General features: G+C 38.1%; 1 long non-coding RNA gene and 1 gene segment (V, D, J or C); one reads left to right on the forward strand and one right to left on the reverse strand.

Moving 5' to 3' along the window:
• The window catches only part of LOC100057843 (T cell receptor alpha chain MC.7.G5-like), a 435,091-nt gene that overhangs the window by 276,466 nt on the left and 131,976 nt on the right, over positions 1-26,649 (forward strand).
• On the reverse strand, positions 1,138-9,816 carry LOC102148414 (uncharacterized). Its single transcript, XR_002801137.2, has 3 exons — positions 9,184-9,816; positions 3,058-3,186; positions 1,138-2,067 (listed from the first exon to the last, which is right to left on the reverse strand). It is a non-coding gene; the product is annotated as an uncharacterized lncRNA (long non-coding RNA).

Consider the following 26,649-nt stretch of genomic DNA (forward strand, 5'->3'; position numbering starts at 1 on the left):
GCAGAGGGCAGAATTGGGGCCAACAGGGAAAAAAAAATAAAAAGGATACCTAGAAAAGATTTCATTTCAATAGTGGGAATAGCTTTATAATAGTTGAAAGCTTGATCAACAGTGAAACAAAAGTCCTTGTCACTGAGTGAGTTCCGGTGGATGACTACACTGGGAAGGTTGGCTACATTGGCTGGAGGTCAGAACTCAATGACCTGAGCTCTGTTTCTTCTTGGAATCATTACAGGATATTCTATGTTGTAGCAATATCGAGATTTCCACCAAAAAGCAACACAGTTATTATTTTGGTATATTCTTTCCCAGTTTTGTTTTCCAATGTTTAGATTATTACATACTATGTATATGTAGTCATACTCCATATACACATTTGGTTTTTTAACATTATATAATAAATTCTCTATGTTATTAGATACTTTCCCTAATCAGTGTTTTTAACGAGCAACATTAATTTGTGTCTTAGAACAAACTATAGTTTACTCAATCAGTTCTCTTATGACTGAGAATTTAGGCAGCTTCTACATTTTTCCTGTTACAAAAATTGCTGTGATGAACATATCTGTACTTAAATACTTTTTGTTATTTAAAATTATTGTATATGTATGTGAGGAAACTATATATATAAACTATACATATATTTAATACATACATATAAAATCTGAAACCCCTATTTCCTCAAAAAGAAGCTTCAAAATAGGGCTGTTGGCCAACTTGGATACATAAACCCTTAGGATTGGAGACAAAATTGTCAAATTCTACTTCAAAACTTTTTAACAAATTAATTTAGCCATACATACATATTTAAAATAATGTATTATATAAAATAGTATATTAATTTTGAAATGCTTTTTTCCATACGAATAGTTCATAAATTTTATTCAAATTCTTCACAAGCATCTCAAATCATTGTATTTGTCACCAATAAAGCTGCTTTTTTTAATACTCACACATTTTTCCAGAGCATATCAAACTTACTTGAGTCTAAGTTGTCTGAATTATAGCACATTATGAATCCATATATGAAGCTATCACTAAACATCTTTGAACCGCAATACCTGTTCACAAAACATTAGAACAGTTGTTTTGACATTTATCCTGTAAGGAAATAATCATGATGTCCACAAGAAAACATTTCCTTTAAAAGATTTATTTAAACAAGATTGAATATTTGTAATTTCAAAGACATATTTGCAAGAATAGTTACTAAGTTTTTGTTAAATTACTTAGTCACCTTTTTACTAACCTCATCAGCTGACTTGCGTGAGTATCTATGAACCAGCATTGAATGAGATCATCCCAGGTTAATGTGTCTTCGCTAAACTCTACTTAATTGTGCAAAATAAAATAATTGCGTGAAAGCATTGTAATATTGCTTTTTGTAATTTTTATAAGGAATCCATTTTATGGGGATTCTCTTTTCTCTGACAATGATAAACCTCACTTTATATTCAAACAGGTATAGTATGTTCTTAAAGTCAATTTGCCAAAGTGGAACTATTTGCTCAAACTAGTATAAATATTTTCACCCTGTTGGTATAAACTAATTGGTTTCCAATAAAAATACAACAATTTATATTGTTACCAACATCTTGCCGGCATTGAGAACATCACTTTTTTCTAAAAGAATTGCTTAGATATCTGTACAAAAAAAAATGGTTTCTTAATTCTTTATTTGCATTTTCCTTACCAGAGAGTTAAAACATTTTTCAAAGTTTGTTGATCAATAAGTGAATTTCTGCATTTGCCCTTTGCCCATTAATTTTTTAGGTTTTTAGTGTTTTACTCATTGATTTGTATGATTGTAATCATTCTGTGCCTCTGAGTTTTATAGCATTTAACCACAATATCAGCATTGGTGAAAGATTTTTGAGGTATTCCGATGGCAGAGGTTGGTGATGGCAAAATGCCAAGAAACAGTGAAAAAGAAGAAGAGGGTTTTTGTACTGCTGTATTTCACTGTGACTTCAGTACTCGGTACCACGGAGGTTGAAGTTTATTAAGCCTTTGTTCAAAAACACTCAGCTGTAATCCACTCTGTATGTCTCAGCATTGGGAAGAGTCCTGTGAGTGTCAAGGGAGAGTAATAATACATGAGTTTCTTCATCTTTTCCCCCTATCTCCTCCCTTTAGTGATTTACTCCATATTGTCTAGGGCAGTGGTTTCAGAATATGAACAGGGATCACCAAAGTCATCAATAATAAATAATCCCAACGACACATTTTAATTATATTTATTAAATATGCCCATGGCAACATAAAAGAAAATATCATGGGAGAAATAAAGGGAATGGAACTAACAATGACTGTGAACCTGTGCACTGGGTCACACACTAGTATATGGTGAGTCAAGAAGTGGAACCCACATCTGTCTAATTTACACAATTGCTCCTTTCAAAGAGCTCAATGCCTAGTGCAAAACAAAACAAGTGCGTGGAAAGTGGTTGTTGTGAATTGCATTCCATCTCATTGGAATAGGACATGCTTTCAGAGTCCAAATTTTTTTTAAATATTGTCTTTCTGAAGGCCATAACTAGAAACAGATTTACAAGGTGAAACTGTGTCACTGAATCCCCAAATTCTAACAGTTCATGTGTCTTGTTCTGATGAGAAAAGTGCTGACTGAGGGAGTAGAGATGGCAAGAACACCATTTTTAGGTAGCCCTGGACAAATGGCCCCCCGATGTGATGAAGAGTACAGAGTCTTCACAAAGAAAACCTGGGTTATTAGAAAGTCACAAATAAGTAAACAGATGGTGGCAGGGAAAATATTGTTGGGTAGAGTTAGCTGGGAAGAGCTCTTGGAGATGAATCTTCAGTTGGTCCTTAGGATGGTGGAAGACCTAGCAAGACCAGGAATATGATTGCAGAGTCAGAAATTTCCCTCTCTGACATAATGCCACCAAGGAGTCTCCTCATCCCACAACAAAGGCATAATTTATCCCTACCCATTTAAACTATGTGTTTTTGAAAGATATTTACTGGGAACTAAGACATATTTCTATTCACTTCAGAGGACCAATCAACATTAATACCATAGATCTGAAAACTTACACATCCTGGGCTCTCTTTCGTTTTTCTCTTGACCCTGCATATTTTGATCCAAGAGCACAGGGATTAATCCCCTCATCCTGGGATTTCCATCACCAGTTGACACACCAAGTCGAATTGCTCTTTTTAAATCTATGAGACCAAAAGCAATGCACATGGTAAGAAAACTATACCTACGCTTCCCCACAGAGTGTCCAAAACAAGTAGGCTTATGGCTTAAAGGATAGAATACGTCAACTCACTCAAAACAAAATCAAAAGGGCACATTTTGATTCCCATTTTCAGGGAATATATACAATTCCCAGAAATAACACTTTTAATGAAATTCTTATTTTTAGTGCAGAAATTGAGCATATTATTCTTGGATTGCTTATTTCCTAAAAGAATAGACTCTTTTAGATAATGTTTCAGCATATAATGATGGGTTTGTAACATTTCTTTCTGTTATAGCAGACTGGAGGCATTCACAATTACAGAAAGTAGAAATATAACCAACTTCCTGCTTCTCACAATAAATCATGAAGAAAAGAATATTCAAAGCCAAAAAACAAAGTTTAAAACATTTTAAGATCTCATATTAATGCTAGTTGCAATAGCAACATGTAACTTTACAGAAGATAGATATTTATGTCATCATCTTATCCTAATGATCCATCTTAGCCTCATTAAGTCATGATGTGCATCTTGACATGATGCAGGATTCAGGACACAACATCACCTACCCAGTGTTCTTACCAAAAATAAATAAATAAACTGAGCTAATCAAACCTCTAGTTCTAATAGGAGACAAGGGAGCAAGAAGAACAAATTAAAGGATTTCACAAAGAAATAGTTAGACAAATCCAGGAGGTGAGACATTCTACAGAACAACAGACCAGGCCCTTCAGTAATAAATGAGATGAAAGGGAGGAAAAGAGAAAAGGTGCAGTGGAAGAAGACTATTACACATTAAAGAAAGTTAAAAGATATAGCAACCAAATTAAATACATAGTCATTAACTGGATTCTTGCTTTAAAAAACCCATCTGTAAAAGACATTGTGGAAAGAATTAGGAAAATTTACTGTGGGCTGGCTACTAAATGATTTCAGGGAATTGCTAATTTTGTCAAGTGGGAATTGGTATTATGGTTATGTAGAAAAATATTTTTTTAAAAAATGTATGCTGAAATGTTTAGGAATGAATAGTCATGATGTTCATAATTTATTGTTAAGTACTTGACCAAAGTAAATGGCAAATGTGGCAAACATGCATGACGGTTAAATCTAAATCTAGGTGATGAGTCCACAGATATTGATTCTATTAATTCCTTTTTTGGAATGTTTCAGAACCTTTCACTAAAATTTTTTCTAAAGTTTTCATTTTTAAATATCCAAGAAGTCTTCAGAATATTTAAACAGTGAAAAAGTAAAATGCAATATGCTGCATGAGAATTAGCATATTTTCTTAAAGACTGCGGCTCTGTTCAGAGAACATATTTCAAAGGACATATTTCTAAGGCGACAATGAAGACTGTTGCTGACTATATTGTGAAGTAAATAAGAAAACCACTAATGGTAATGTTGCACATTTTGTATTATTCTTATTCAAGACACAGGCGTAAGTGAGGTATGTTAAAATCACTGATTTTCAAGATCTGACATGATAATAGTTCAAAACCAAGCCTTCCAGTTGTGGGGAAGGGGAGGTGGTTCCAGACTTCCACAGATGCTCCAATGAACTCCCATTAGTTGATTGTCAAGATCACTTTGCCCTCAGGTGGGTGAGCATCATACAGAAAGTAAGAGATGGTTTTGACAAAAGTCAAAGTATGTCAGAGGGCCCATGAATGAGGGGGCATAACTAGGACTCTATTTTTGGAACTTATGTGGGTGTCACTACTAAACCCTGATCTCTTCTAATTTCTGTCCAGTTGCTAAGTATATTATTTGACCCTTTAGCTCTGCAAGTCATGTTGTTCTTTTTCTCCTCTTTATGATTTTGCCAAAAATTCAAGTTACCATTCCAATTCTCTGTCCCTTAAACAAGTAAACATTATTTTTAATGGAAAGGCTGAAGTATTGCCACAGAAATGTAGTATGGGTACTGAAGGTGATGTAGTCAGTCTCTTGGCCTTCACTGAGCCCTTCCTCTGTCATCAAAGCACAATCATCATGAATCCGGCATCTGACCCCCAGAGCACCACCAAGAAGAAACCAGAGGCGCATGATCATGGTCCTTCATTATAGAGACTCCAAGTAAGTATTTGGGTCAATTTTATCATTGTTACAGAACTGGAGGCTAATGCTCAAAATGGCTTCTGACCACTTATTCATTCATCAGTCAAAGCATATGATATAATTGATGTGCTAATCACTAGCAAACGGGTAGAGAGTGGTGAAGCAATAAGGACAGCCTGGGTTTTACTGCTGCCATTGCAGCTTCAGCATCACAAATAACGTAGATTTCAATAGTTCTCAAAGGATGGTCATTGACCTCTAGGGGCCCCAAGAGGTTTTCAGGGAGTTCATGAAGTCAGAACTCTTTTCATAATGATACCAAAACATTATTTTCCTTTTCCATTGTGTTGACATTTGCAATGATGGTGCAAAAGCAATGGTGGGTAAAGTGCCGGTACCTTACCATGAATCAAGGCAGCTGCATCAATTCTGTGTTAGTAGTCATTGTCTTCTTCACTGCCACATATTCACAGGGGAAAAAAGGTAATTTCACTTAAAAATGCTATTGACTGTATTAGATTGTGAGGGCTGCCATATCAAAATACCACAGACTGAGTGACTTAAAAAACAGAAATTGATTTTCTCATAGTTCTGAGGCTGGAAATCCAAGATCAAGGTGCCCAGATTTGGTTTCTCTTGACGTCTCTCTCCTTGGCTTGTGGATGGCCACCTTCTCACTGGGTCCACACATGATCTTTCCTCTGTGCATGTACATCCCTGGTGTCTCTTATCTGTGTGTGTCCAAATTTCTTCTTAAGCAGACCAGTCAGTTTTGATTAGGATCCCCCCTAGGGTGCCACCATAATCCAATCCAAAAGATCTCTTTTAGCTTAATTATCTCTTTAAAGTCCCTGTCTTCAATACAGTCACATTCTGAGGTGGTGAGGACTTCAGCATAAAAATTTTGAGAGAACACAATTCAGTCCATAATATTGGTGAAACAGTAAAAATATTAATTTTATTAAATCTTAACTCTTAACTATATGTCTTTTCAGTATTCTGTGTGACAAAAGGGGAAGTAAACATAAAGCACTTCTGCTGCATTCCAAATTATGGTAGTTATCTCAAGAAAGGCATTTGTGTGATTGTTTGAGTTGCAGGCTGAACTAGCCACTTTTTCCAGAAGAACACCATTTTTGCTTGAAAGAATGACTCACAGACCAACCTATGGTTGCTCGGACTTGTGTGTTTGGTAGGCATCTTCTTGAAAGTGAATGAACGGAGCCTGTCACATCAAGAAAAACAGCTCATAGCTGTTGCTGATGACAAAAATCTAAGCTTTCAGGCAAAAATTAGACTTTAAGAAAACTTGTATCTGTCACAGTGAGCTGGATGACTCTCCAATGTTTAAATACTTCTCTGATACCAAGATATTGATGGTAATATTAATTACAATGATATAGTATAATGAAATGTGTCAACATGTGGAAGTTGCCTAAATCAGTGAACCAATTATTTCCCCAATGATAAATGAATAATGTTATAAAACCAAGCATGAGTGAAATATCCATGTAAAGTGCAATATAGACCAATAGATTTTTTGGTAATAGAATATGAAAAGTTCATTAACATCCCACATTGCAACTAACCTTTTTGACCTACATACCTGTATACTGCCAGGTTTTTCTCATATATTTCAATAAAATCAACATATTGTCATAGATACAATACATAAACAGACATGAGAATCCAGCTGTCTTCTGATAAGCCAGCTCCTTTCGGACAGATATATGAAGACTATAATTAAACACCCCCAGAATCTCCCTTCCTTGTCTCTATTCTCCCATGTTTTTTAGCTGTTCCTCCCTGTATGTGATTTGAAGTCTCTCTGACAGCCTGATATTCTCCTTTTAATTCACTGCAATTTTTCTGTAACTCTCAAAAACTACATATCAATACCGAGAGCAAGGAGTGGAAATAAATAAAGCAATGTTCACATCCCAAATATTCCAAGCCTGGAAGATACCCCTGTCTAATCTCAATTTCATTTCTGGGCTTGGTATCCCATGAATTTTCTCAAGGTTCACTGAGTCTCCAAGCATGAAGCTTGGTCTCAGCTAAGACTGGACATTACCGTGGTAAACCTAGTCCCCACACATTGTCCCTTTCCTCTATTCCCCCTGAAAATGAGTTTTCCTGACACTGAGAACATGGCCCAGCCTCCTTCCAGGAAGAACTGAAATTCAGGACACACCTGCCCTGTGTCTGCCTTTCCCCCTTCACGCAGAAGACCATCTCATACAGCAGTGAAAATCCATACAGAGAAAGAAAATGCCAGATTTGCCAGGCCACTCTATGGCCACTTCTGGGAAAATCACCCCTCACAGTGGTGCTGAGGGAGTACCTTGAGAAACTTTCAAATAATAAATGCCAGAATAAACCAAAGAAGACTGAGTATTTGCCTAGTGAGCCAAATAATATCACTGAGCTAGGATTGACTTATTTGATTTCTTGTATGTTCCTTCAAAGTTGGGTCCCTTGGCCAAGTTTTGAAACTTCCCTCGACCATTCTAGACTCTTTCATCTGAACACCCAAGGGAGTGAATATATGATCCTCGAGGTGTCTCTCAGCTGTGACATTCTATGATTCCTCTGCAGAGTCACAATTGATCCTTGGTCACCCATGTTGGTGGAAAGAATGTGATTTGAATACTCCAAGTACACAGCATGAAACTCATTTCTGTTTGGTGTTAGAATATATTTCTTGGTGTGAAGGAAATCAAAACAAATTTATCTCCCCAATGACACCTAACTCAGGCTAATGTTAAAAATCAATTTGTTTGCAACTAATGGTGTTGCGCTCCACTAAACCAATGTTAGGTAGTATTGCTTAAAGTGGTGTGGTGCCAGAGAGAGAGCAGGGGACTCAGAATTGGGAAGATGTGAGTTCTGGTCGTGGCTCTGTCACTTCCGAGCTTATCCTCTCTGAACATGAGATACTGCATCCTTAAAATGGATTCAGAAGAGGGGCTGGCCCCGTGGCCGAGTGGTTAAGTTCGCGCGCTCCGCTGCAGGTGGTCCAGTGTTTCGTTGGTTCGAATCCTGGGTGCGGACATAGCGCTGCTCATCAGACCATGCTGAGGCGGCGTCCCACATGCCACAACTAGAAGAACCCACAACGAAGAATACGCAACTATGTACCGGGGGGGGTTTGGGGAGAAAAAGGAAAAAATAAAATCTTTAAAAAAGAAAAATGAATTCAGGAGACACTTTATGAGCATTCACTGAGTCAGGCACTGTGCTGGCACAGGGTATACAGAGATGAACAAGACAAATCCCTTCTCTCAAGGGTCTCTACCTAATGAACAAGAGAGCAAAAGAGTTTTGAGTGCAATGACAGACATGAGCAGTAGAAGCCATGAAAATTCAGGGAAGGGGTGGGCGCCTAACCCAGTCCAGTCTTGAGCCATTGTAGAGGAGGAAGACCATTTGTTTGCCCTCTAGGCTCTTCTGGCTCGTCCAAGAATTAAATTGACATGAGACAGAATAGCAGGAGAAAATCAAAGAAAGTTTATAACATGAATACACGGGAGAAACCCAGGAAAATTGAGTAACTTGCCAGAATGTCCAAAGCCACAACCTTAAATACCATCCTCAGCTAAAGACAAATGAGAGTGTTGCAGGTAATGGTTGGATCTTCAAAGGGAGGAAGACAACTTACATGGAGATGGAAATGCAAATGTTTCTTAAATAAATGTGTGCTGGGCAACCAATAGGCAGAAATTTGATTAAAAAAATGGGCTTGTTAGTGTGTTTATATCACACTTAGTTTAAATTACACTATAGTTATCTTATGGTATTAGTTCCTTCCTGAAACAGTACTTCTATCTTAAATTCTTTTAGGCAATTAAAGGGAAGGTCTGTTTCTTTCAGAGTCTTCTGTTCCTAAAAATAATCAAGCCAAATACATACATTTTGGGGTGGCCAGTCCTCTTCCCCTACAGTCCCAACTTTGACATTTTTAAGAAGGTTCACAGTCCAGAATCTAAGTTAGTAGATTTTCCATGTCACTGAACAGGTCTCTTAGTGCTGATAATAGATGACTTCAGCTAAATTCACTTCAAAAAGCAGTGATGCAGGTGGGCTCGAAAAGCTAAGCCTATGTTGTATAAGCAAGCAATCAGGTATTTAATAAAAAGCATTTCTATGGAAACAAAAAGAAAAACAAAGTTAATGGTTGGAGCAAATTATAAACCAGTTTCTGAGTCCAGGGGACAGTCAGTCAAGAAGATTTCTAGATGTCAGTGTTGAAGCATCTTTTGCAGTTTGAAATGTCTCTGATAGTGTCATTGGGTGTTCAGGCATCCTTTTGAGTGGCTTACACAGTAACAGGCATGAGTCTCTCTGAAGTTTACATCAAGTCATCCAACTTGAGTCTGTAGAGCTTCAGGAACAAGGGTATTTTCAGTTCTCAATAATTCCAATTGAAAATGATGGGAAAAAATTGAAAACATTAGTTTGGAGATTTTTAGTCAGATATTTCAGGAGACTAGAAGAATTCAGGATCTACTGCAGCATGCACATATGAAACAAAACCTCAAGGACAATTTATAGAACTAGAATCTAATATTCACAAAGTGTATTATAGTTTCTACTGAAACATAACTTTTCACTTTAAAATCACCTTCATTTTTAACTAAGATAACCAAATTAAGAGTAATTGGTTTGTAAAATGTCTAGTTTCAATCAACTTGGCCGAATTAGTTACATAAGGACAGCAAGAATAGCAATTGATTATCTAGGCTCTTTTAAATCTGCTTTGCTGGAACTTTTCATAAGGAATCTCAGGTTGAACTTTATAGGCCTCTCAAGGCCAGGACAGCAAAGCCAAGGACATATCATAAGACTTGATGCAATACCTTAGATTTGGGTGAATTCCTCTCTTCTCTCAAGATTCCCCCAAAGTATCCTGAGGGGTTTTTTTATATCTACCAGGACAGTGACCTTCTTTACTCACCTGGTAAGGTTGTTGGAAACCCTGTGGCTTTATTTCACCAAGTGGCTTTCCAAGTGGCTTGATTTCACAAAGTCAACCTTTATTCCTCAAAAGCTGTCTGGTTATACCTGAGTCTGTGTATGTTTCTCTCAAATATGACATTCCAGTCAAAGCTTTTGGGAATATAACCAATGTTTACAATTGTGTCCTGTTATAAGGAGAACAGGTCCTTATTGAACTTATGCAAATAACTGTATCATCATAAAAATAGAAATATTTATTCACTAGGAGTTTCCAAATTCTGGAGAGATCAGGTAGAGAGAAAAAGATAAATGTTTCAATTCTGCTTACAAAATAATAATTTACCAAATTGCTATAAGTCATAGTTAGCTTAAGAGAAAAGAGAAAAAGTTTTCCTTAAATCTGAAAAAACAGAACATTTAAAAAATTAGCAATATTTTAAATGAAAAGTCATAAAAAATATAATCATCCTCATCAGTTCATTTAGTCTCAGGTAATCATCTCTTGATCTTGATCTTCTGTTAGCAGTGTCATGAAGTCATTAGTTTCTATGTTAGAGTTCTGTAATTTCAGACTCAGTTTAGTTTTGTTATCTGAAAGTTGATCAGAAACCTGTATTCTAGAGTAAGCATCAGAGTCCATTCCACATATCTTTTTGAAGATGAAACATTCACAAAAACCTCAGAGTAAAACAATAAATATCAGTAAACAACAAAAGTCTTAAAAATGGCAATCAACAAAGATATTTGGTTATGTCTGTGACATACAACACTTTAATATAATAAGTAGAAATATGACTGATAACCAGGACAGATCAGCATTTTAAGAATCTTATATAATTTTTTAAAGATGCACATCAATAACGTTTACCCACACAATATCATAGGTCCCTATGAAACATTGCCTAGTTATCCACTTAACCAAAGTGATAACAGAAGATGTTAATGGCAAACGTAGGGAAAAGGCCTTGAGAGACCTCAGCCTTTTTGAAGAGAGGAAATTATTTTGACTAAACATAGATTTTTTTCTCTTTTATGTAGATTTACTCAAAGGTGAAGAAAAACCATTTATAATCTCTTTACCAAGAGCAGACTAAAAGTTTAAGTAAATTATCCTTTTAAGAGAGGGAAAAAAACAAACTCTAATTTTGCATCAGCTTACTTTTGATATTTATTTTTCTTTACAGACTTTTTAAAGCTTCTTAACAAACAAAAATATCTCTATATTTTTATCCCCTTTTTTATTGAAAACATACATCTTACTTTTGTTGAATGCTAAGATGTTTTCATTATTAAATTTTAGTGAAAACTGAGAAGTAAGCAATTATGAACTTTTTTTACATTAGAGTTCTGTGGCTTGGCAAATTTATAAACACTTTTTATAATATCTAGAGACATGCTACTGCATAGTACAATCTTCAATAAATACAAGACGTTTTAGTTTTTCTGTAATAAGAAGCCAAAAGTAGGTAAACCTGTCTTTAATAATTAATGTCTAATATTTTATCTCATTTAGAGATGATCTAGATATTCATTGAATTTTTATCACTTAATTTAACTGAGCAAAACTTCAGACTTTCAAGTTACCAAGGAGAATTTGGAAGTTATTTTAAGTACACATCCATAAACTATAATTATTGCTAAAAGTTTACCTATAAACTTTTATCTCACTTACATCTATATCATTGCTACCAACAATATGTTTAAATTACCCATTAAAACTTTATGAGACATTAGACAAAATCAGTTATTTAAAGCTATCATTTTGCTGAGAAATTTGTGGCAGGGATAATATCAGCTTATGAGTAGTAAACCCATGCTGCATGTCTGCATCATAGCCAAATATTGACAACTCTGAGGACATGCCTATCTCAATCAAACCAACAAATATAAGCAAGCTTTCATTTACCAAAGATTATTTAATATCATCTTAACATGAAAGATATTTGAGTTATTTTCTAATACATTTAGAAATAACTTATATAAATGCTTACTTTAAGCCAATTAAACAGAGCTCTTAATTTTGGCCATACCATCTGGAGGTAAAATATCACACATATATAACATACATATAGACATATTTACACAAAGACTCCACAACTATTTTTTAAAACTTCAGGACAATGTACTGCACCTTTAAAAGTCTGCACAAAGCATTTAATAGAGGCCCTCTTTCTACATGTACAATTTAATTATACACCAATTTACTTTGGGGTGTGGGGGAGGTTTATTATCTTTTTTCTTATCACCTGATAGTAACCTCTAGTTTTTATCTCATACAGAGTGGGCTCAGACAACCCTATCAATGTCCTTTAGCATATTTAATTAACATTGTCTGAAGGGCAGATTTATATGCTGTCTTACAATCAAGCAGGGGAAACATTCCCCATGAGACACAATGTCTATCCCCACAATACCATTTCTAATACAATCATGCAAAAGAGATGCAATCACTTCACATAAAGCCCATCAGTGTATCAATTTTCCTGCAAAATTCCATCTGAATTCATAAGAATAACTCTTATACCTCTAATCATAGCTTTCATTAGGAATTTATCAATAGGTCTTGGTCTTATAATTTTGGATAGAGGAAGCATTCCACAGCCAGGCATAACGTGCATTTCCAAAGCACACTCGAAAAGTTGATATAATCTCTTCATATAATATTAGCTCAAACATTACAACACTTACAATCTTATCAAGACTTTTACTTTTTTTCAATTTTATTGTAGCCTGAGTCAGGTTCTTAAGGCTAGTCATTTTTTTTTTTGTATTTCCTTTTTAATTTTGTCTTTTCATAATTACCAATAAAACAAATGTGATGAGAGCTCTCTAAAAATTTTTTTTCAATTTAGAAGTTTTTCCAATTAATGATCCATCATCTCATCAAATTGATGAGTAGGATCTTAATAATTACTCAAACCAATAAGTCTTTATGGATTAGCCATGGGCACGAAAGCCATCCCCAAAAGAAGTGCAAAAGTTCACTCCCAAAGATGGTCTAAGAAAGTAAAGAACTTCATTGCACAGGCAGTTTGTACCAGCATTAACAAGCAACAAAGAGTGAGACAACAAAGGCCCCTAATGAAAGCAATGGAGACTCCTTAAAACAAACTCCCCTGAGAGCTGACACAGCTAGATGAAGAGAGTAGTCCATCTCAGAACCGCAGTCTACTCAACTGGCCACCAAGATACACACTGGTATTTGCATCCTCCATAAGGTGGAGACCAGAAGGTCACAAAGCAAGCTCTCAAGACATAGAACAAAACAAAAGAAAAACCCTCACCTTATATGAACATTAACAGCTTTAGCTAAACTTTGGATCTCTTGGAACCAGACTAATACTTAGAAGTGAGGTGCCATGGGGTTGGGGATTGTGTGTTGTTTTATAGAGCACCTAGTTGCACAGAAATTTCCTTGATGTTGATGGGGGACCTGTGTCATCTACCCCATTCTGTGACCAACTTATCTGATCATGGGAGTCTCCTTGAGGTGGCGAGTGCCCTAATAGCTCTTAAGTGCTTGACTGGGGGCCACCAAGTTTGTGCCCTCTTTGTCTTCCAAGATGCTCTTAGCAACAGTTTCCTCTTCATGCACATATTCCCAGACAACAGGCTTATAGAGGTGCCTGCATCTTGCCCTGTGGTTTTTTGTTTTTATGACAAAAGGAACAAATGACAGAGTGGCCATCTCTTGGAGGAGAAGGATCCATAAACCAATGAGTATTCAAGCCAAATTTCCCAGAGTCACTGAGTCCAAGAAGCTAGCATCACCAATATTTTCTCCCGCTAACCTGAATTTAGAAAAGGGAAAAACCTCAACACTCTTGCTTCCATTGGATGCTGCAGGCAGAGATCTGGGAGACAGATGGAATGAGAACTCTTACCTCTTGCCAGCTCTTGTCAGGGATCCAGGATCTCTTAGTTGCAGTAGTCCAGGAGCAAGCAGTGTCCAGCCAGTGAAGTTTTATTCCACCTTCATCACCAAACTGGAGAGGAGGAAGACAATTCCTCTCTCCTCTAGATACTTCGGGCTGGTCCAAAAATTAAATCGACATGAGACAGAAGAACAGGAAAAAATAAAACAAAATATAATAACATGTATACATGGGAGAAACCCAGGAAAGCCAAAGCTGCCACCTTAAATACCATGTTCGGCTAAAGAAAAGGAGGGTGTTGTGGTAGTGGTTTGGGTCTTCAAAAGGGAGGAAGACAATTTACATGGAGATGCAAATGCAAGTGTTTGTTAAACAAGTGTTTGCAGAGCCACCTGTAGGCAAAACTTTGATAAAAATGGGCTTGTTGGTACCTTCCTATCACACTGACTTTACATTATACTATAGTTATCTTATGGTATCAGTTCCTTCCTGGGACAGGCCTTCTATCTTAAATTCTTTCAGGCAGTTAGGGGAAAGGTCAAAGTTTTTTCAGAGTCTTTTGTTCTTAAAAATAATCAAGCCAAAGAGACAAATTTTGGGGTGGCCAATTCTGATCCCTCACACCACCATTAAGGACTTCCCAGGGAAGTCAACAGATAAGCTAAGACCAGAAAATGAACAGGATCTAAGGAGGTTGGTTAAGAACCAAATTGGAGAATAGAAGAAGGAAAGGGCATCTCAGGCAAAACAATCACACAGCATAGGCAAAGAGGTTTGAAAGAACATGGAGCCTTCTGAAAGCAAGTCGTTGAATGCAGCTGAGTAAGGGAGCAAGTGGAAAAGTACAAGATGTAGGCCCAGGAGGTAAGCAAAAAACCATGTTTTGTACCATTTTATCTTGAAGACAAGGGGAGCCACCAGAAATTTTAAGCATATAATTTCATACTTGGGGTCCCCCCCATGGTTAGCATCAGTATGAATCATCTATTTCTGCTATGATTACAATCTATAAAAAACAACCCCAAAATTTCAGTTGCTTACAACATCAAATGTATGTTGTTTTTGCTCATTGGTCTGCAAGCCAGCAGAACTTGGCTTCAAGAGTGCTCATGGAAATCCATGATGGGATGCTTCTTAGAGCCTTAGCTTAGAACTGGCACACTGTGACTTCCAACCACATTCTCTGGATCAAAGAATGGCCAAGGCCCAAAGTCAATGGAGTGGGATTTGTACTCTCCCTGTAGTAGGATGCCCTGTAAAGTCAGGTGACAAAGTACATGAAGGTGTACTTCTGTTGCAGAGAGAGAGTGAAAATTGGGACCCATAACTTCTGTATTTTCATCTGGATGCATCATCCTCAAATTCTCTGCCACAGCCACAGGATTATAAAATTCACTGGCCCAGACCCACAGGTTTCATAGTTTAAGTATTGGTATTACTCAAGATTTTAATTGCCTTTCATTCCCAACTTTGTGTTGCCTATAACTTGTTCTATTCAAACCACTTTCTGAGGGTTGCTTGGGAACATCTGTACACCAGCGCCAGGAGGGAGTCAATGAGTCTCACAGGGATTAATCAGAAGCTTAATTTATTATTCAACACAGTAACCACCCACCTTTTGCCATTTCAGAGACCAGCACATAAAACCAGCTATACTCAAGAGTGCAAATTACAATTCTTCTTTCTCACCTGGCCCTCCCCACGAGGCCCACATTGTCCTTCTTTCTGCCCTAAGCCATCCTCTATTACATTGTTTGTTACCAAGAACATAGCATTTCTTCTTTTCCTCTTCTCCTTTGTTTTTTGGGTTTTTAACTAGCAAATGAGTGTTAGACTCTGTATATGCAGATGAAGTTGCTTTGAGTTTACGGGACAGGCATGCAGGGTCTAATGTAAGGTGGGAAGGAATTGTCACAATGATTGTAAGTGGAATTGTGATAAAAATGTTATCCATTAATCCATGGATTTAGGTAAGATCCACCACGGGAAGTGTGGAGTCAATCTTTTTTCAATCGTGCTCCCTTTTGATAACAACAACAGCAAAATTCACACTCTCCTTATTAAATTAACATTTAGTAAGATCACTCTCAGTAAGCCTAGCATACGACTTTATTTTCACAGTGATAGACACAGAGATCAAAGGCGAACCAAGACAGGTTTCTTAAGAGCACCAGAGGACAGTTTTCAAAATGAGAATGCCTATGTCAAAGCTCAGAGGTCAAACAAGAATATAAGTAAAAAGCATCAATAGAATTTGTCAGGAGCCACTGTCTCTAGTTGCACAGATTGTGCCTTGCACATGGGTGCTCAGCCAAGAGGACAGTGGGGCTAAAATTCCTCCCATTTTCTGCCTGCCGAGCCAAGGCCCTGGTGCAGAGCAGCATCAACTGGATAAAGGAGAATGTTTATAAGGCACACAAAGGTGCCATCTCATTGCCAAGCTTGAACTCTCAGGGCTGCCTCTGCACTCACACAGCAGGGCTTATCTTTTGTAAACCACACAAAGCACCATATGGGCTGCAGGCCATGAATTTAGCAACCAGAGAGTCCATGGAGAGGAGAACATTTTCAATTTATGTGAAAGCCCTTTGTAAACTGTATAACCCTGCTCAGGTGTAAAGTGGGGTAGGCAGAGGTGATTCTGAAGATGAGTAGGTAACAGGAGATATTACACTAACTACAAACATTTTCCACCTAATATAGAGGACATAGAATTCACTTGAGACATTCAGATATATGACGAATTCCTCTGTGGGAAGCCATGTGAGAGTAGACTGGCAAGAAAGCACAGATGGGAGTGGGCACGATGATTTCTGAAAGTCCATTCTAGTGGCAAAATGCAGGGCAGATCTAGCCAGCTGGTAGAGCTTCAGACAGAAGCACCTGGGTGAGGCTGCCAGCACCTAACCGCCAAAACCCTTTGATCTTGCTTGACTTGGAGAAAGCATCAAGCCCCAGGAGTTCTCAAAGGCCACATAGGGAGAAACCAAGGGGTGGTTTTTGTAAAACTCAGTAACACTGTGAGGAGTGGGATACCACAGTGATACAAAACCCACAGAGACCTGTACAAAAACCGTCTAGGTAAAGTGTCATTTCCCAGGGAAATCCTCAGCCTGCCTACTGTACCCCCAGTGATGAACACAACAGGTAGCCACCCCTCCTTTTTCAGTGACCCTGAAAGGATGCCAGGAAGTTGACCAGACCAGAAGAGGTGATCCCTAGCTGCTGGCCTCTCACTCACTGCTATTCATCCTTGGGTTAAACTGGCCTTTCCTCATGCTCTTGTAGCCACATTTGGGGACTACAAAAGATATTTCTTTAAACAGCATTCTTTGGGTTGATTCTGTTGCAAAGAGAGTTATCGGAGCCATTCCATATCGAATTTCTGAATTCAAATCTCTACAGACATTTGTCTAAATGCTTCACTTTGCAGTTTGGGAAGATGAACTTAAAGACAGATTGATTGGTTTTTAGGCCTTCATCAGCCATAATTGTTCGTTCTAATGCTGACTCTACTGTATGTCAGTGATACCTGATCAGTACTTCACATCACCCTGTCACTTCTTGTTATCCACACGTTATCTGCCCTTAAAGCAGCACTGGTGACTGTCAGGGCCTTGACTCTGGAATAGCCATGGATCCAAGACCCATCCTCTTGGCGATGCCAGTTTCCAAGACTGAGAGTTAGCTGTGGGTATAGGAAAAGAGAACAATCTAAAACAATAGAAAACAACAATCCAGAGAACTTTGTGAAGTGTACTGGACTGGAAATATTCACCATAGGAATATGTGCTCCAACCTAGTCTTCAGACAACAATCTCCCAAAAGCAAATCCATCCCTATCTGCTATTGATTAAATCATCCTGAACCAGTTGGATAAGCAACAAGTGCCATCTTTCTAAGATCAAGCTAATTGTCCCCTGTGTCTCCCTAATTGAACTCACAGAAATTAGCAGCTGCCGTTTTTACTCAATACAGGACATCCAGACCTAAGTTCACTTAAATGTTGTTACTGACGTTCTGATGGAAAATCATATGTTCCAAACTTCGTTAAATACGACTATCCACTAAGCATGGAATTTCCTATTTTTTCTGTAAATTCTGTGGCTTTTTTCTATTTTCTAGTATTTCCCTTCTGAAACTAGCACCCAAAGGGCTTTTCTGTGCATTTTCATTTCCCTTATAAGGTCAATGCACAAGTTAAATTTTGAATTTCTTAAGAAAATTCTACAGAGAGATTTTCTCTTCCATTCCTCTGCTATTCCAGGCAACTATTGAGAGCAAAGTCCTCAAGCTTGGACTATCTTGAGGCAGTACAACATCAGTAAAAAAAATGCTCTCAATGTGATTGCTCCATACCCAATCATTCACTTAGCCTCTTCTGCAGAATTTATTTCTAAATATCTTTCTCTAATCTTGATCCTTAGGCCTCCGTCTTATAATTTCATATTACCCTCTTTGAAATCTACTCACACGGTGTTGATACTCTACAAATTTTCCATCTCTCTGTTCTTCCTCCCAGACTCTGATGCTGAGAGATACACCATCCCAAAATGATGTTCCAAGACCATTTGCATCTCAACAAGGAAATGATACAAAACAATGCCCTTCCTATTCCTGTTTTTGGCTATTCAGTCCTAACCCAACTCATGCAGATCTAGAAAGTTAGCACCCCTTTGTGCCATTCGTGGGCATTTTTCTCACAGAGCTGTCCCCTAAGTAGGACTGTGGGACTGTGCCTGAACTCCATTGAGATTATGACACTGGAAGGTGCCTGACTTAGAAAGACTCAAAATTTTCTACCTAAATCCAGCTCCACCTACTTCATCACTGTAACTTTCCATTGGAAAAGGTTGGCCTATCTACATATCACTCCTGTAAAGGCTCACAACTAAATCTTCAATTCCACAGGATATATGGATCCTGTGAAGCTCCAGGGATGCCTCTGTATTCAAGGGAATGGACTGTAATTAGAGATATCCAGATCACACACCTTCCATGAAAGAATGAACCATTGTCACCTTAGACAACTCCACCTCTCTGGTCTACTTTTGTTCTTCTAATACCACACCTCATTCTACCATGTATTTATGGCAAACCTAGTCTACTCACAACCTGGGAGAAGTCAATAGAGTCTTGTGTTAGTCTGGAGGCTCGAGGTAAAGTAAGTGAATCTGACTCCAGAGTAAAATATTCACCTCTCTCCAATGCGAAGACTTGAAGGGCTATGTATAAACAGGTCTCTAATCACTCCATATTTCCATTTGGATGTATTTCTCCAAGTTCCTGTACATACATCTGCTGCTAGAGAATTCAATGATGAAATATGAAACTCTAGGGGCCAGCCCCGTGGCATGGTGGATGGGTTCAGTGCACTCTACTTTGAAGGCCCAGGCTTGTGGGTTCAGATCCCAAGTGTGGACCTACAACATTCATCAGCCATGCTGTGGCAGTGACCCACATACAAAATAAAGGAAGATCAGCACAGTGTAGATTGATTACATGCAAAGTAGACAATTTTGCACCAGGATTTATTCATCTCTATTTTAAAGAGAAAAACAAGAGAAAGACTTTATTCCTATAGTGACTTTCTCTCTGGATATATTGTTTTCCTGGTGGGATTGGGATGGGTCTGACACGACTCCTTGGCTTCTATATGCCAAGCCATCTGGTCTCCATCACACTTGGAGGAAGGATTTCCTTGTTCAGCATTGTTTATGCCATCACACTGATCCCAATAGCCAGACCTGACTATACAGATTGGCTAATAAACCTTGAAGAGCCTGTGTTCTAAGGCAAAGGTGGAAAGTGATGAGATGCATGGGACTTGGGTGCTGGGAAACTGCTCATGTCCGCTACTCAGTCTTCTCACCAGCTGCCTAACCCAACAGATACATCTTTCTTAGGAGGCATCAGAGACTCATATGTCCACATCCTGTGGTTTCTGAACCCCGAACACCCCACATTTGATTTCCAATTTTGAAAACAAAAGATTCTGGCTTTGGGCCAGTTCACAGCAGATGTGGGTCACAACCACCAACAACCCAGGAAGCATCCACCAAGACAGGGCATGAGAATCAACTTCTTAGAAATTCTCGTATTTGTGATCCATCAATCATCTAACAAATGCTCAAAGAGAGAGACTGGGTGACCTTCTCCTGAGAATCTTCCAGGATTTAATGCTTCCTGCTGGGAATTAAGAAGGCTGAGTTTGGGGCCAGCCCCATGGCCGAATGGTTAAGTTCACATGCTCCACTTTGGCCACCCGTGTTTTTGCCTGTGCAGATCCTGGGCGCAGACCTAGCACCGCTCATCAAGCCATGCTGCGGCAGCATCACACATAGCAGAGCCAGAAGGACCTACAAATAGAATATACAACTACGTACTGGGGGCTTTTGGAAGAAGAAGAAAATATGTATATATTGGCAACAGATGTTAGCTCAGGTGCCAATCTTAAAAAAAAAAAAAAGGCTGAGTTCATCAATAAGATTTAAGAAGGCTGAGAATGAAGGGAATTAATTGAAAGTAGGTATTACAACTTTACGTGTACTTAGGAAAACTTGCAAATCTATTCAAAGCTTTGACATAATGCCTCCCTATGTCACTGACCTTGCCCATCTCTGAATCCCACGTGGTGATCATACACTGGAAAAGCTTTCAAAGCCATGAGCAGCAGGACCCTTTCTCCCTGCACATGGAGGGCAATGGCAATGGGGATTTCTGCTGATGAGAATATCATTGCTGGGGCCAGCCCCATGGCTGAGTGGTTAAGTTTGTGTGCTCCGCTTCGGCAGCCCAGGGTTTCACCTGTTCGGATCCTGGGTGTGGACATGGCACTGCTCATCAAGCCATGCTGAGGAGGTGTCCCACATAGCACAACCAGAGGCACTCACAGCTAGAATGTACAGCTATGTACTAGAGGGCTTGGGGGAAAAGAAGGAAAAAAATGAAGATTAGCAACCCATGTTAGCTCAGGTGCCCATCATTAATTAAAAAAAAATGTATATATATCATTGCTAGTTTATGCCAGGCCTTGCAAGGATGTTCTCATACAGACATTGTCTATAAGAGATTGTACCCTGGCTTTCCCTAAGTCTATAGATTTATTTTACTATTTTCTGCCCCAAGAAAATCCTCCTTACTGTGTACTGCCTACTTAGTAAAGTTAAGAAAGATAGGAAGGGCAGGGACAAAGTGTGAAGAGAGAAACGAAGGCAGTCACACCAGAGAAAATCCTGTTGTGGCCTCAGAGTATTTATCACTTGAATTGATATTAACCTGATCTCTCAGAAAATATAAAGACCAGTATTTGGATGTGTGTTTTCTTTGGGTCTTTGAAAGAAAGTGTGAAAATTTAAGGAGTTAAGAATCCTTGAATCCTGCAGAATCCTCCAAAAAAAAAAAAAAAAAGTGGTTCACTGTGCCTAGAATAATCCAAACTCTTGGTAATAGCTCAGGGAGGCTGCCAGCTGCCAGCCCTCTGCAAACCATAAACTAGGTCGTCCGGGGCTCCCATTCTCATCTTTCTGTGCCCTCTCCTTGGACCCCCTCCCCATCACAGCCTTCATATTCTTTTGTTCTCTTCCCAACAAAACCTGACATCAAGAAATTATGTGAAACCAATTCATAGTATTTACTGAGTGAAAATAGATGGATACTTTAGCTTTTCTGAGGTTGGGGTGGGAGGGAGGGACATTGTAATTTAATAGAGATGATGCCATAAGCTAAAGACTAAAGCCAGGGCAGAATTACCAAAGCTTAAGGAATTTTACCCAAAATGAAAGATGGAGCTTTGTTCTCTCTTAATTTGGAGGTTCAATGTGGATCATTCAAGGAGAGTCTGGAGTCTTCCAGAGAAGTCACTTCTCTTCCTGTGTCCAGGAAGAGGCCCAGCTGGAGCTCAGAGCCAAAGAGATCGTTAACCTGCATGTGAAGAGAGGCCTGCAGCAAAGGGAAGAAACAGGGACAATGGGGAAAAAAAAAAAAAAAAAAAAACCCTGATACCTGAGAAAAAAGATTTCGTTTCAATACCAGGAATAGATTTGTAACAGTGAAAGTCATTGAGCAGTGACATAAACATCCCTGTCAGAGAAGTTCAGGTAGATGACCACACTGGAAAGGTTGTGTACATTGTACGGAAGCTAGAACTCAATGACTTCAGCTCTTTTCCTCCCTGAAATTAATTATAAAATTCTGTGTTGAAAGGAAATCAGGATTTCCACAATAAAGCAACCCAGTTATTTTCCATATTCCTTCCTAGTTTTCTTTTCTAATGTATAGATTATCACATACTCTGTATATGTAATCATTATTAAACTCTATATACGTGTGTATCTTTTTTAACATTATGCAATAAATTCTCTACGTTATTTGATACTTTTCCTAACTAGTATTTTTTTAATCCTTTTTTTTTTTTTTTTTTTTTGCTGAGGAAGATTCAAACTGAGCTAACATCTGTTGCCAATCTTCCTCTTTTTTTCATGTAAGCTGCCACCATAGCATGGCCACTAACAGCCTAGCAGTGTGAGTCTGCTCACAGGAATCAAACTGGGGCACTGAACTTAACCACTAGGCCACCAGGGCTGGCCCTCTTAATTAGTATTTTTAATGAGCTACAGTAATACTGTATCCAGGAACATACCATACTATACCTAATCAGTTCTCTTATGACTTAGAATTGAGGCATCTTCTACATTTTTCCTATTATAAAAATTGCTGTGGGGGCTGCCCAGTGGCACAGAGGTTAAGTTCACACTTTCCACTTCGGCAGCCCAGGGTTCACCAGTTCGGATCCCAAGTGCGGACCTAAACACTGCTTGTCATAAACCATGCTGTGGCAGGCGTCCTACATACAAAGCAGAGAAAGATGGGCACGGATGTTAGCTCAGGGTCAGTCTTTCTCAACAAAAAAAGAGGAGGATTGGCGGCAGATGTTAGCTCATGGCTAGGCTTCCTCAAAAAAGAAAAATTGCAGGCCGGCCTGGTGGTGCAGCAGTTAAGTGCACACATTCCGATTTGGCAGCCCGGGGTTCGCTGGTTCGGATCCCTGGTGCAGACATGGCACCACTTGGCAAGCCATTCTGCGGCAGGCATCCCACATATAAAGTAGAGGAAGACGGGGATGGATGCTAGCTCAGGGCCAGTCTTCCTCAGCAAAAAGAGGAGGATTAGCAGCAGTTAGCTCAGGGCTAATCTTCCTCAAAAAGAAAAAAAAGAAAGGAAAATTGCTATTATCAACATAGCTGTGCTTATAAATTTTTCATTATTTAAAGTTATCACATATGTATATGAGGAAATTATATATATAAAAGCTTTATATATACTTAATATATGTATATAACCTGACGTAAGCCCTCGTTTCCTCAAATAGAAGCTTAAATTAAAGTTTTTGGCCAACTTGAACACGTAAACCCTTAAGATTGTACATGAAATAGTCAAATTCTACTTCAAAATTGTTTTATATTTTAATTTAGTTACACATACATATTTAAAATCACATATTATATAAAATAGTACATTAATTCTGAAATGCTGCCTTTTTCCATTCTAATAGTTCATAAATTTTATTCAAATTCTGCACAAGCATTTCAAATCAATGTATTTGTCATCAATAGAGCTGCTTTTTTTAATCTTCACAAATGTTCCTGGAGCATATCAAACTCACTTGTGTCTCCGTTGTCTGAATTATAGCACATTATGAATCCATATATGAAGCTGTCACTAAAGCATTTTTGAACCACAATACCCATTCACAAAATATTAAACTGTTGTTTTGACTTTTATCTTGTAAGTGAATATTCATGATGTCCACAACAAGACATTTCCTTTAAAAGATTTATTTAAACAAATTTGAACAGTTATAATTTCGAAGGCGTGCTCCCAAGAGTAGTTACCACATTTTTGTTAAATTCCTTAGTCCTCTTCTTCACTAATCTCATCAGCTGACTTCCATAAGTATCTGTGAACTAGCATTGATTGAGATCATCCCAGGTTACTGGGTCTTCAATAAACTGTGCTTAATTGTGCAAAATAAGACTGCATGAAAGCATTGTAATATTGCTTCTTGTAATTTTTGTAAGGAATCAAATGTAAGGGGACACTGTCTTCTCTGAGGATAATAAACTTTGCTTTATATTCAAACATCAGTAGTATTTTCTCACAGTCAATTCACCAAAGGAGAGATATTTGCCATAACTAATGTAAATAGTTTCAACCTCTTGCTATTAACTAATTGACTCCCAATAAAAGTATAGCAATTTATATTGTTACCAATATCTTGCCAGCACTAGGAACATCACTTTTTCTGACAAAAGCAGTGCCTAAATATATCTCAAAAAAATAGTTTGTTAATGCTTTATTTACATTTTTTATTACCAGAGGGTTAAAACATTTTTTCAAGTTTGTTGATCAATAAGTGAATTCATTTGTTTTCCCATTGTCTATTAATTTTTTAGGTTTTTAGCATTTTACGTAGTGATTTGTGTGATTGTAATAATTTCATACCTCTGAGTTTTATAGCATTTAACCACAATAACAGCATTGGTGAGAGGAGATTTCTGAGGTATTCTGATGGCAGAGGGTGGTGATGGCTAAATGCCAAGGAAGGGGAAAAAAGAAGAGGGATTTTCCTACTGCTGTGTTTCACCGTGACTACAGTATCACGTAGGTGGAAGTGCATTAAACCTTTTTTGAAAGACACGCAGCTGTGATCCACTCTGTGTGTCTCAGCATCAGGAGGAGTCTTCTGAGTGTCATGGACAAGTAATACATGAGCTTTCTTGCCCCCTGACTCCTCCCTTTCGGGATTTATTCCATGTTGTCTATGGCAATGGTTTCAGAAAGTGAACAAGGATCACTAAAGTCATCAGAAATAAATAATCCCAACCACACATTTTAATAATGCAAATATGCCAAGGGCAATGTAAAAGGAAATATCGCGGCAGAAGTAAAGGGGATGAAACTAAAAATGACTGTGAACCTGTGTAATGGGTCACACACTAGTATATGGTGAACCAAGTAGGGAAACCAACGTCTGTCTAGTTTAATTAATTGCTCCTTTCAAAGAGCTCAGTGCCTAGTACAAAACAAAACAAGTGTTTGGAAAGCGGTTGCTGTGAATTGAATTCCATCTCATTGGAGTATGACATGCTTACAGAGTTCTTTTTTTTAAAATAATATCTTTCTAAAGGCCGTAACTAGAAACAGATTTACAAGGTGAAACTGTGTCACTGAATCCCCAAATTCTAACAGTTCATGTGTCTTGTTCTGATGATAAAACTATCCAATTAGGGAGTAGAGATGGCAAGAAGGCCATTGTTAAGTAGCACTGGACAAATGGCCCTGAGACGTGATGAAGAGTACAGACTCTTCACAGAGAAAACCTGAGTTATCAGAAAGTCACAAGTAAGTAAACAGATGGTGGCAGGGAAAATATTGTCGGGTAGAGATAGCTGGGAAGAGCTCCTAGATGTGAATCTTGAGTTGGTCCTTGAAGATGGTGAAGACCTAGCAGGACCGGGAAGATTATTTCAGAGTCAGGAATCTCCCTCTCTGACCTAATGTCACCAAGCAGTCTCCTCATCCAGAGCAAAGGCATAGTTTATCCCTTCCCGCTTACTCTACGTGTTTTTTGAAAGATATTTCCTGGGAACTAAGCAATATTTCTGTTCACTTCAGAGGATCAATCAATATTAATACCATCGACCTGAGAACTTATGTGTCCTGGGTTCTCTTTCGTTTTTCTCTTGACCCTGCGTATGTTGATCCAAGAGCACAGGGATTAATCCCTTCATCCTGGGATTACAATCCCCAGTTACCACACCAAGTCCAGTTGCGCTTTTTAAGTACAGAAAGGCAAAAGCAATGTACAGGGGAAGAAATGCACAGGCTTCCTCGCAGGGTGTTCAAAATAACTAGGCTTCTGGATTAAAGGATAGAATACATTAACTCATTCACAATAAAATCAGAAAATTCCATTTTCAGGGAATATAAACAATTCTCATAGATAACACTTCTAATGAAATTCTCATTTTTAGTGCAGAAATGGAGCATATCATCCTTGAATTGCGTATTTTCTAAAAGAGCAGACTCTTTTAGGAATAAACGTTTCAGCATGTGGTGATGAGTTCATAACATTTCTTTCTCGTATAGCAGACTGGAGGCACTCACAGTTACAGAAAGAGGAAATATAACCAACTTCCTGCTTCTCACAAGAGATCATGAAGAAAAAAATTCAAAGCCATTTTAAAAAGTTTTAATTAAGCATTTTAAGGTCTCGGATTACTTGCAAGTTGCAATAGAAAGATGTAACTTTTCAAAAGAAAGATGTTTCTGTCACTGTCTTATCCTAATGATTGGTCTTAGCCTCATCTAGTCATTATGTCCATCTTAACACAATGCAGGATGCAGGACACAGCACCACATACAGTGTTCCTGCCAAAAATAAATAAATAAATAACCTAATCAGATCTCCAGTTCTAACAGGAGACAAGGGAGCCGGAAGAACAACTTAAGGATACTACAAAGAAACATCTAGACAAATCCA

This window comes from Equus caballus, chromosome 1, assembly GCF_041296265.1.
Source record: "Equus caballus isolate H_3958 breed thoroughbred chromosome 1, TB-T2T, whole genome shotgun sequence".
Lineage (NCBI taxonomy): Eukaryota > Metazoa > Chordata > Mammalia > Perissodactyla > Equidae > Equus > Equus caballus.